We start from the raw sequence: 12,930 nt of genomic DNA on the forward strand, positions 1-12,930 counted from the left end.
TAAGTACCCTCTGTCATACATGATAAGGATATTGCAAGTCACCTAGGAGTTCCATAACCTTATAAAGGAACTCAGCTTTCTGCCTCGTTCTGCAGTTCTCGTGTGGGGTGGATTAGAGAAAAAAAGAAATTGACCCCAGGGGTGGGACATGTCATGGGCATCATACCACACTGAATATTTCATTTTATTTTGGGGGGGGGATGTTTGCATGCATGGCTTCCCATCCCTGAGCCGATTTTAGCCCCCGGGAACCCCATCCGAGGATTGCTGCTCGAGCAGGAGCAGAAAGAAAAGCTGCTGACTCCTGTCAGCACGCCAAGAAGAGTGCTGGTAGGGGAACTCCTGGCACTAAAGCGACCTTGTTGCTCCCCCTACAGACCCCAAAGACTAGCCGTGTCCTGCTAATTACATCACATATTACAACACATGTTCTATGATGTCATTGATAACATCACTGTAACATCAGAAATGCCATCATTCATAACACAACAAACATCCAATCAGTAGATCTGGAGAATTGAAAGCTTTAAGTAAATATAGCACCTATGAGCCCAAAGCACCACTCTCAGTCATCGGGTCACAGGAGATCGGTGAAAGTCACAAGTTCAGGCTTACCACAATGGAGCATGTGTCGCATACAGGGAGCAGGTTAGCCCAGCTGGAAATTTCCTTTCTGAAGTCTGGCTCAAAAAGTCCGTTTCCATTAGCAAGACATAAGTAGGAGGTGGCTTTTGTTGTGAAAAGCAGGTCAAGCACACCAGACTGCTGTAGCTTTAGATCCAGTAATTGCTGGAGCTTTGTTTGTGGGTTGTTGCAGGCTGTCGTAGTTGTTATAGTGTGAAGTGTAGGTGTTGTGTTGCCAGTCATCGCGGGCAGTCGCTGTCAGGTCAAAGAGAAGGTCTCACCAGAGCTTTGCATTGCTGGTCATTGAGGGCAGCAGAGTTTCAGCATTAACAGACCTGTTCAGTCATGAGAAGCCCAAACTTCAGGAGTTTTACCTTTTCTTCTTCTAGGAGCGTCCACAGAGGACAGCCAGGTGTCCTGTACCGGGGGGAATGGGCAACTCTTGGGGTGGGGGGGCCAGGATGGGGCAAATCCAGTTGCAGCTGGTCTGCTGGCTAGATGCAGGGATAACTCTGAAACTTGTTGTGTTGCACGGAGCATGAGTTACAGTTATTTTAGGGCACGAGTTATAGTTACTTGAGAAAACTGTAACTGGTTAATTTCAGTTGTTTTGTTAGTTTAAAACATTGTGTTTTAACTGACATTTTGACCTATCTATAACATCCATTAAGCGTTTGTTTTTTCAGTGAATCTATATACTGATTTTATTTGCACTTACCTTTTGATATTTGGTCCCTTGACATTTTGTCTACAACATTATGACACAATATACCTAAGCTTGATATTCCATGGTACAGGCTCATTCAGTAGGGCCATTTCAAAATTCTGTTCACATGAGAGAGCTCCTGGTACTACATGTGGGAATTGGTTGGTGCCCCTGGTTTGCCGGGGCACCTATTTCCATATTCTTATTACCTCCTGCTCTCATTCATTGCCTCCAATTAACAGCACTACCAATTTGAGGCACTGCATTATGTCTAACAGCCACTCTACGTTTTTACGACGAAGGCCATTGCTCTGCATCAGAGCAACAACTCCACGTCAGTGTGGTGATGCTGACTGCACCCTGCCTTACCATGAAGCTTTTCTTCCTTCTGTAAGAAATTGGGATGTTGGTTGAGAGACACACAACCCCTGCTTAGGCAATAACCACAATCTAGAGTAAATCACAAAAGTCGCTAAATTAATCTGTGATGAACGTTCTGACTTAGAGGCAATGTGTAAAATATTTATGCAGCACTCAAACAGCGATAAAGTGAAAATAACCCAAGAAAATCTCACACCGGTTCAGAAACACAGACTACATTTTTATAAATAAAATGATACCAGGATAAAAAATATCCAGTCACTAGAAATGAAGTTATTAAATTTTAAAGCTTTAGGTAAAATTAGCACCTAAAAGATCAAAGCGGCACTTTGGGTCATCTTGTCCCACTAGGTTGGGGGAAAGGGACAAATTCAGGCCGACCGCGATGGACTGTGGGTGGGATACAGGGCCAGTTGAGTCCTGCTAAAAAGTTATCTTCTCAAGTCTGGCGCAAAGAGTTCCGTTTACACTGGAGTAAGCCACAAGAAGGCACATTCAGAGCATAGAGCAGGTTGAGTGTCTCAGACTGCCATTGCTTTAGTGTGAAGATCCAGATGTCATTTGAGCTTCACACTGGCAGTTGGTGTTCGCTGTCATTGCTTTAGTGTGAAGTGTAGGTCTTGTGTTGCCAATCTTTGTGGACAGTCTCTGGTCTTACCATAACTTTGTGTTGCTGAACGTCACGGGCGGCAGAATTTTGGCGCAAACTGGCCCATTCATGATCACAAGGAGCCCAAACTTCCAGATATTTACACTTTCTTCCTGTAGGAGCTTCTACTGATGATAGCCAGGGTTACACTACCTGGGGGGAACGCACCTCTTGGGGCTCAGGATTCACTTCAGCAGTTGCCAGCAGTAGGACTCAGGCAGGTCCAGTAGCAGCTGGCCAGCTGGTCAGTTGCAGGGATACCTCTAAAGCTTGTTGTGTCCCTTTGGCTCACACAGGTCAGCCAACTGACCCTTTGAGTTACTTTGGGTAACCTGGGATCAAGGCAAGCAAGTTCAATCTTCATTCTTCAGAAAGCAAGACAGTGTTTCAAGCAGCAGGACAGTCCTCCATCTGACTCTTCCACAGGTCCAGGAGTGTTCTGGTGAGTGACTTTGGCGGTCCAACAGCTATACATGGTATCCAGCACTTCAGTGATGGATACCCTGTCCTAACCCCAACACTGGTTCTGGAAATTTCTTCCTCTTTGTCTGGTCGAGGTTAACTGGGATGACAAAAGGCTTGTCAGGTCTGGTGTTGGTTCATTTGTGTGTGCTATAGGCAAAGCCCTTTGAAATGTAAGTGGAGGTGTTTTCAATGGGATTTAGATTTCGGCGGATGGGATATCCTTCACCATTGTGATGTGACAGAGTAACCCCTCCACCGACTTCGAAATCAGGCTCTAAGTCTGCAAGTTGTGTAATGGCTGCTAGCAACATGATTCTCATGTTGTTGGCAGCCAGTCAGAGCCCCGCTCCCGTGGGAATCTGACTCCCATGGTAGGGAGATGGCCTTAGGGAAATAAAGCTCCCGTGGCTAGTTAGAACGTTCCCTTTTAAAACTGGTGCTCCCACAAGAGTTTGTCACGACTCTCCCGGACCCAACTGTCCAGATATACAGTTATTTTTTACCCCTAATTTCTGAAAAACTACTGAACAGATTTACACCATCACAAATAGCACAATCTGCAGACCGAGATCTAGCTTCCTGACAAAGTTGGTGTAATTCCGTTCAGCAGTTTTTGCTGTAGCCTTGTCCAAAGAAGTCTATACAAAATGCATGGGAATTTTGTGATTTTGGACACCCTTTTTTTCTCTGCCCAGCCTAACTTCTTTGTAGCTTAAGATGCCACTTCTTTGAAGCTTAAGAGGCACAAGGGCAAACAAGCAGTGCTTGGCAAACACTGCTGTTGTCCATGGAATCATGGGAGGCACATCCTACTTCAGGCTCATTGCCAAACACCTCCTTTATAAGCTTTGACTTTTCAGGGGTTGATGAGGTTGAACACGCCAAGCTTACTCTTGAATGTTGGTCATGTGGTAAAATGTTAAATTTAGGTACGACATACAGGATAGAAAAATTATATTGTCCATGCAGCACTGACTTTTAGCTAAAGAATAAAACTGTTTTGGAAAGTTAGGTTGCTTCTCCTATTATATCCTATGGAGAGCGGAATACGGCGAAAGGGATATCCAGCACGTTTGTGATGCAGTATTCTATCCACCGAGATCTAATTCAAGCCCTAAGTCTTTTATATGATTTTAAAAGCAGAAGTATTTTGTAATTTCCTTATCTGGTTGGAGAGTAAGTACCAGAATTTCCTGATTTGGATTGAGAGAAAGAGGCCTCACAGGTAGGTTTTGCTATAAAATGTCACTCTCACTGTAATTTGTTTAGGAGGAAGTTCAATGCTCCCAGGTAATATTTGTTCATGTAATCCTGGTGACAGAGTTCAACTGCACACCTGGTTTCAAATGTGTGTTCTAAGTTTCTGAGCGGTTTCTTAGGGGATTTCTCTACATCTGTTTGAGATTCCTAATAAGGACTGTGTCTATAATGAGTGCTAGGCTTTTAGCAGTGTCTGTCACATGTGGAACATATCCCATGTCTGTCAGGCTCAAATATATTGTGCCTGTGGACAGTTTCCACCTCTTAGGATTTCTGTTGTACTCGGTTAAGCTTAAGATGGTAATCGAAAGATAGAAATAAATTCACAGTTGCCACACGTTTTGCCTTTATTTTCTTTGTTCTTTGTAATTCTTGTGTTAATCAAACAGGACAAATACGTTAGCCGGTCAATGTGTTTCATTCCTACCTGGAACTTTTTCAAGGCAGCAATGATACATATACCAATGATTAAGATGCATTCAATATAGCACATAAATACAGTAGACAAATCAAAGCTAACCAATTATTTAATATCTGCTAGTTATAAACCAGGCTTTTCCAACAAGTAACTCATGAACTACTGGCGGCTCTCTTGTTGCCTGTGTGTAGCTCGCCTGTGTTCACCTCAACCTACTAAAGTAGAAGCTTTTGCTTGATTGAATTAATATATGCATCCAGAAATTCAAAAGAATATATTTGAGTCAAAAATGTGTGAATTTTCAGAACTCATATCTTTACTGATGTTTAGTGACAAATGACTGGCTTTCCAAAACAAATCTAAAGCTGATATTTGAGTGATAAATCATAAAACTTTGGTGAAATGATTACCTTGATTCCAGACAGATTGCAGCTATGGCTGTCATTTACCATCCTGATGCATTTCAAATTGATAAAGCCATTTTCACGTTACTGGTAACAACCTTTTCTCATGCACTGTAATAATCACTGATGGTTCTTGCATGGCGTGACCACTAATGTAACCTTGTCTGATGGGGTCCCAATTACCACACTGATAGTATTAGTAGCTCAGTATGAATTTCATTGAACATAAGCTGCACCTATTAAATAAAGGTTGGAGGCCATAGATTTAGACATATATAGAGTTCATTTTGTTTGTTACCATGTATTTCCTAATTGCAACTTTCTGTGTCTTGGTATCCCAATTTTATTATATTCACATGTGGAGATGTTTTTATATTGGAAAGAGAAAAAACACCAAAACAATAAAGTAAGGAAAAGATTCATGTATACTGGGCAGTCCAAACAATTTGCCTTTATCATATTCAGCACCTGTTGATGTATCACGAATGTTAAGCATTCCAAACTCCTTTCCATTTATTATGAAGTTCAAACTTTTTCTGTCATATAATGTATAACAAAATCAAGTTTATAATTAATATCTAATACATGTAGTATGAAAATGGGTACATACTTAATTATAATATGTGTAGAATCTCACTAGATTATTGAATATGTCAGCAGTGATCCCAAGTTCCAATGTTTGAGATACTCCCGGCAGGATGACAGCATTGTCCGTTTGGAAAAAACAATCCATTTGCACCATTCTCAGTCCAGCCTCTAGAATGTATAAATTATGCACAGCATGCAAATATATTTAAAAAGTAAAAGAGGTAAAATAGATGTTATAGGTAAGTGACATTTAATTTCTTCAAACATAGGACCTTCATCATTTTTCATACATTTTACTTCTGTGGTGTCAGAGTAAGCCTTGAAAACACTCCTAAGTACATTGTATTTGCATTTAAAACAAATCAAACTTCTTTTAAGGCATACAGGTTGCATTGGGAATTGTGATGCCGTCCTTCTAATGATGGCAACCATCCAGAACAGCAGGGTGCCAAACTAGTACCCTCAGTGTTTTTCCGCTCTAGCAGAGAGGTTTCCCTGATACTTGAGCCCTTTCATCTGGCCTTACTTTTAACTATAATCACTCTTTGCCTTCTTTATTTTTTTCCTTTTGATTTTGCTAACTTTCGTGCTTTTATTACCTTCAGAAAACCCTTTCTGTCTTATCACTAACTGCAAATCTACACACTTTACAATATAATCCACTTTCACCACAGCTGTCACTAGGCTCCTTTGTTGAAGCCGAAGGTGATGACAAGATTTGCTTTTACCATTTTTGTCTTTCCAACAATTTAGAGAGTGTAGTCACAGTGCAGAAAGTTTCTGATGGAGAAGGAATATTGAATTCTATTTCAGGAGAGGAGGCGAAGATTATGCTATCCTTTCTCCACTTTATTGTACAGCACCATTAACAGAAAAATAATATTTTCCTATAACTCCTTGGGAAGGAATAACCAGGCATAACCAATCCAGTGTCCATAGTATAGTCAATCTTCATTGTATAGGCCCCTCTTTCTTTGTTCCCCCAAAGCCTCCAGTTCTGTTGTGTTCATTGCTGTTTGGATCCGTCAGAAAAGATACTTTCTTGTAATTTTCCCAACCCAAAACCAACAAACCTCAAAGTAATAATATTGCTACCTGAGACACTTCCATGGCCCTCCTGTCATACTGCCTCAACAAAAGCAGGACTTTTCACTTTTCTGTAGGCTGTAGCTGGACCCTGCCCTTTTAACCAACTCCCTACAGAGACAGGAGAGGCATGGCGAGAGCAAAGGATAAAGAAGATGGATTGCTGCAGTTGCGAGAGAGGAGGGAAACAGAAAGAAGACTTGCGGGGTGACGAGCCCACTGAAGGAATCCTGAGGAATGCCGAACGTGATAGCGGGCACCAGTAGAAGCTGGCCGAACCTGAGATGGAGAAGCTGTCTAGCATGACAGCAGTGTCTTGATTGGTCTGAGCGGCTGCTTTGCCGCACAGACTGGACGTGGGAGCCTGTGCATGTTCTCCACTCGGCTGTTCAATACAACTGTGTTGAGAACATGCAAAAAGTGTGCATGCCAAACAGACATACGTACATTGTGGTGCATTGCCCTCCTCCGGCCCCCTCCCTTCAGCATAGCCCCACCCCTTACTCCCAGGAAACATAAGATGATAATAACCTAGCATATGTTATTATCATTTTATTTTTATTTTCTCTAAAATCCAACGGGCGGAGCTCCTCCATTTTAGCTGACGAGTCCCCAACGCTGGTGCTTTTTGCAAAGTCACTGTTTTCCAGCTGAGAGTGCCTGAAACTGTCTGGCTGAAAAGCACTGTTGCTTTTCACACTCCTCCCTACCCCCACTCAACCACTAACTGAAGTTGATATGCTTCTTCTGAAGTTTGTTGCACCCATTTTTTTCTTCTTTTGACGACAGGTACATTTATGCATTTGCTATTTTGGGCTTCTTCTCAGCCCATATAAAGGTATTAATGGTTTCCTAGCAAAGCTTCACCGAATTTGTAGGGGCAATAGATAATCAGAAATTGGCACAATATGCTGTGGAGTATCATCATCTTTACCGTGTCTATACAACTGAACCATGATAGATAGCATGGTTTATCCGATGTATGGAGTTCTTTACATGCCACCGCCGGCTGTAACACATAGTTGGATTGAGCTCCATTATGACAGCGTGGGTTTCAGGGGCGGCTCTTCCACTATGGCGGAGGACCATCCCTCCCACCTCCCGCCAGCAGCTGCAAAACGTTTACAACAAAAGCATAATAAGCTATGTTTAGTTGATGTAAAAGGGGTGGGGGCATGGGGCGTGACAGGGACCTAAAGGGAGTGCACAGCACTCTCCTCACTGTGCATGTAAGTTTGGCCTGCCGTCTAGGGTCGGCCAAACACACATGCCCACTAGGATCTCTCCAACCAGTGCTGTGTTACTGGGTTGGAGACAGCAGGCTGAGAATTCCACTGTGCTGTGGAGCGCCCAGCTAGGGCACTCCGTTCAAACCTAACAATGCTTTTATGATGCCAGCAGCATAAGGGTTGGCCGCAGGGCAGGCTGGGAGCCTGTCCCTGCAACTTCTGGCAGCCAGAAAAGTGGATCAGAATGGCGCGGCGAGAAAGGTAAGGTTTTTTTTTTTTATTAACATTGTTTTTTGTCGCCCTGCCCTTTTTCCCTCCTGCAAGCTCTGACTGGTGGGTATAATAAGTTTCCTGGAAGTAGGTGAGTTTTTTGCTTTCCCATTAAAATTGGCATTACGCTATCAGCTGACAAACTTTGTTGTCCTGGAGCTTGCCATCCTAACTGTGATTTCTGCAGATTTACATTAAGATATGACAGAACACAAATGACCAGCTTTAAGCGGGTGCGACTGGTGTGGACATTGATCTGGAGGGGGGGCGTGTTAAGCAATACATTTTGATTTTAAAACACCTTCTGCACAGTTCCTTTTTGTGTCCAGCTTTAAGGAAGCAATAACAATGTGAAGATAACTCCTGTGATTAATGTCCTGCTATAGAGGGAGTTTGGAGTTTTGTCTAGTGTTAGTCAGTCAGTCAAAATATCTTTATTCTGCTGCTTGCCATAAAATCTCATAAAGCAACATTACATTTTCACATAGGCTGTGAAATCCTAAAACATTTTAAAACTAAACAGAATTAAAATAATGAGATAAACAATTAATGTCTAGTGCCAGTTTTGACTCACCATAAAGTAGTGCAGAGGGTTAATATGCCTGCTGCAAAGAACAGATCTGTATTTTATGTTGATAGTTGAATGGATTAGTAAAGCGAGCCTTTACCTGTGCTTTAAAACAAATGAAATATAAGTGAGAGAGGGATTATGGAGAGATGAGGGGGCCACTTTTGCCGTGTGGTTGTGAGGGAATCTGAGGAGGGGATCACGGAGTGGAAAAAAAGATTGTCGCACCAGGCACCACCAATGCTAAACTCGACCCTGACTACATAACACTTGGTTCTATCTTATTACTCTTCACTGACCATCTGATTGTTTTATGAAGCCAGGAATTAACTCAAAACAACACGTGGGGGAGGTCCAATATCCTCCAGTGCAAATGTAATTTACACAGATACCTGCTTTAAAAAATAATTATACATATGTTTTTTAATTTGCCTATGTATTGCCTTTATTTTTATATAACATCAAAAATATGCTGGGAGATTGGCATCACATTGATTTGGTTAACAGATGTGTGAAAGGGATGAAAGTGAGGAAAGCAATGTTCTACACTTGAGTGCTGAAAGCCAATTACAAATTGCACCACTCACATTATCATTAGAAGGATACAAGTCAATCAAACGGAAACATAGTAAAGTACAAATGCAATGTAATCCAAGGGCAGGACAAACACCGGAATAGGGAGGAAAGACATTGAATACGAAGCATGGAACTGAGAGAGACAAGAAAGTCACCCATCTAGATCAATTCCCTAACACAGAGCCCCACTCTGTGTACATACTATTGTAAACAATCTGTCTTCAATAACAGGCACCTGTTTGTAGTTAAGACCTAAAAACGAAACCTACTGGTTTAGGGAAATTGTTTTTTATTCAGGTGGTAACTGCAGTGCACTAAATGCAGCAAAAATGCAGCACACATAGAAATAGGAAATAACTAGGAGCAATAGAAATGTCTCCTTTGTACGCCTCTGTTGGGAAGGCACACAATATTGAAGCAATCCTAGGTTAACTTAATTTAGTGAATCTTGGATTACATCAAAATCCATTGGTGAATGCATGGGAACGCCTTCCTCACGAGAATAATGCAATGCAATGATCTGTGCTGCTTTGCAATATTCTGGATTTACTAAGCCAAGTAGAGCCACGCAAGGTGGCTTTGTGTACTTAGGGCCAGAGTTATGGAGCCCTTGTACCTTTCCAACGCCACAGCATCATTTTTTTTTTTTACACTAATGTGGCATTGCGAGAGGAAAAACGCTGCGCCATATTTACAAAGTGGCACAATGCATGCATTGCCCCACTTTGTAACCCCTTGCGCCAAATTATGCCTGTGCCAGGTATAATGTATACAAGGGGGGGGGAGGGGAGTTGCAGCACTGGGGGGGTGGGCGTAAAAATGGCACAATGGAATCCATGAGATTCCTTTTGTGCCATTTTTATTAGCATTTATTAATGCCTGCTTATTGCAGGCATTAAAAATGGGCTCCCATTGATTACAATGGGCCTCTGGGTGCTTTGCCGGATTAGTCTCATAATTTTGGACGCTAGTCTTTAAAAGCGCCGGACTAGTGTAAAAAATTATGACTCAAGTCCCCCCTAACTTCCGGCATGATGCTACCATGGTGGCGATGGGGGGGACGCTAAGGGGCACAAAAAAGTGCATCGCCACTTTTCATAAATATGCCCCTTAGTATGCCCCAGTAAAGGGCATGTGTGATGCAAGGGCATCGCAAGCCGTTCGTAAATCTGGGCCCAGATGTCTTGTACTCCACTGTTAAGGTGGCAGCTGTTTCTGATGTTTCGTGACGCATGCTTGCCCGAGTTCTCATATAGTCTTTCGGACTTCACCTGCGGAGTACTGAGTTGTGTTGCTCTCTTTTTCTCGTACTTTTTTCTGAGTTTATACTCCCCGCCCTTTGAGGGGGTGTTGATCTCGCGCCATAACACATGCTTTCAATTGAGTTTGGTTCACGGCACGGAACCGCCGAGTGGGCGAACCAAGGGGTGTGTGCGCCTCTTTGGCTGCAGTTTTCGTGCCTGCACGATGGGTGCGGGTGTGGCAGGCATTGCTCACATCTTTGGCACCCTCTGGGAAAACAGACGAAGAAAACGAACTCGAACGCCAAGAAAGGGAAGCTCTGCTCCGTTCTAGAAACGTGAATTCATTACGGATCCAGGTCGAGCGGGCGAGTTTCTGGGAGAAGCCTTTCTAGAAAACGGCTTCAGCAGACACCGGCTCCACGCGCCAGGTGGCCGCTTAATTGTTCCACAGCTTGCAACCTGCAAACCACCGATCGGGATCCCCGCCGAGGGCCTTAAAAAACAGGGACGTTTAGGTGAGTACTAAAGACACATTTTACTCTCATAATAAGGAACTTGTACGTTCAAGGCTGAGATAGGAGGTGCAATACGAAAAAAAAAATATCTGTTATCAAACTGTACGGATTTCGCGCGAGAATGTTAATTTCCAGTTCAAACTGCATAAAACTACTTGCGTGTGAGCAATTTAACCCTGAAATGGGGATTTGTTTATTTAATTTACGGTCGAGAGGACGCTGCCAGACTCGAAGGGTTGCACGGAACCAGTCACATGTCTGGCAGCGGAAAGCCTGCTGAGTCTACCAGCTAAATAGTTACAGGTTGTCAATGCAAAGGACATCGGCCAAAATAACACAGAAGCAGTGGACAGATGGGTCCTGCTGTGGATTGCGGTCTACAAAATATTTTTTGTTTTGTTTATTCGAGCAAAGCTTTGCGAAGTTCTGGATTTAGTTTGAATCCGCTTTCACCTATGCATTTTTTCATATTAATTTTAAGGTTATTTTCCCTCTCACCAAAACAAACCCAGTGAAGATGAAAAAAATGTAAGCGGAAGTTTTCCTTGCAAGTTTACGCTTTGCAGAGTTTTCCTTTGCACAACGAGCGTATGCATAATTTATTTAGTAGGTTTATCTATTACTGGATACAAGTTGAAAACCACGATATCCACATCAATGTGGGAAAGCTGTACAACTTTGCTTAGTCTGCAAAAATTGTAATCAAACTTAATAAAATTTGCAACTTACCACACGCCTTCTTTAGATCTCATTGTCTGTTCGACTCCGAAGGTTGCCTCCCCTTCTTCTGCATTTGTGTTCATGCAACTGATGGAAGTAGTAGGAGTATGCCATGCATGGCATTAAGGAGGAGGTGCCGAGTATTATGACAACCGCTCCATGGTCTGCCAAGTAGCATCCGTCCTCAAAAGGTCTTTCTTCCTCCTGGACGGTCTAGGAGAAGCATCTCAATTACATTCACAGACACCACATATATAGCTGTCAAGTTTCCGAGGTCCTTGCTTATGTCCTCCTACAGTCCAGGTAGTCCTGGTTTCTTATTGGAATAAACAAAACTACAAGGCCCAGAATTCAACGAAAAACCTGGTCTGAGAAGCACATCGGGCCTGGGAAACTTGACAAGGCTGCCACATACCAATCGAGGAGTACTGGCCTAGTGAAATATCAGAACATTTCTTGACAGGTCAATGACTCTGCAAGGACAGTTGCGTTTGGGCAGGGAAAGTCACCTGTCATTCAGTCTTCTATGTACTCAGCTTTTGCGATAATGCCGCTGGCCTTTCTGATGCACTGGCATGATTTTCTAATTTTCCTACCGCTTACTACTTCCTACATTTAAGACACCTCATTAGCCTGTCAGAAGTTCCAACCAGAATGTGGAATTGAAATTATTTTTGAAGTTGATTGTTTCCTGAAAACATCAGGACGGTGTATCATCATTTTGAATCCGGCTCATTTGAGGTACCTGTTTTATTAATACCTTCAAATTCAACCCAAGAGTTCACCTTCTGTGTACTGCAAATGGTAGCCACTGTTCAGTGCCCCACCCTTGCCAACTAGAATCATTGTCTTCTTTGTAATGTCAACTTTTTGTACATTTCAGGAGTGGAGGAGGACGATTAGGAACGGGCACAAAATTTAGTTTGTTCGGGGCCCTATCTGACGAAAGGCCGGACCTGTCTCCTCCTACTTAACTTGTTTCTACCACGGAGAAAACTTGTGTATCTTCGGTTTCTTCTCTTCTTGTTAAGCCCTTTAATGTTATTTTGTATTATCGACCTAGTACCAACAGCAGACCACATACGTGGAATTTGTTATTTTAGAATGCCTTCAAATTAATATAAACATTTACACACACAGACATTTTGTATGAATATTTTAAGAAGAGCAAGATATTGGAGCCCAACATGCTAGACTCACTATCTGTGCGCGCCTCCTGAGCTCTAA

At 42.6% G+C, this 12,930-nt stretch overlaps 1 protein-coding gene across 2 annotated transcripts in view; it reads left to right on the plus strand.

Moving 5' to 3' along the window:
* The first annotated feature begins 10,550 nt into the window (after positions 1-10,550).
* PAQR6 (progestin and adipoQ receptor family member 6) overlaps positions 10,551-12,930 on the plus strand; it is a 233,022-nt gene continuing 230,642 nt past the window's right edge. For both annotated transcript variants that reach the window (XM_069218005.1, XM_069218002.1), the window contains exon 1: positions 10,551-10,983. The gene's annotated coding sequence lies outside the window, so the exon portion shown is untranslated. The remainder of the gene's footprint in view (positions 10,984-12,930) is intronic.

Source organism: Pleurodeles waltl, chromosome 12, assembly GCF_031143425.1.
Source record: "Pleurodeles waltl isolate 20211129_DDA chromosome 12, aPleWal1.hap1.20221129, whole genome shotgun sequence".
Classification (NCBI taxonomy): Eukaryota; Metazoa; Chordata; class Amphibia; order Caudata; family Salamandridae; genus Pleurodeles; species Pleurodeles waltl.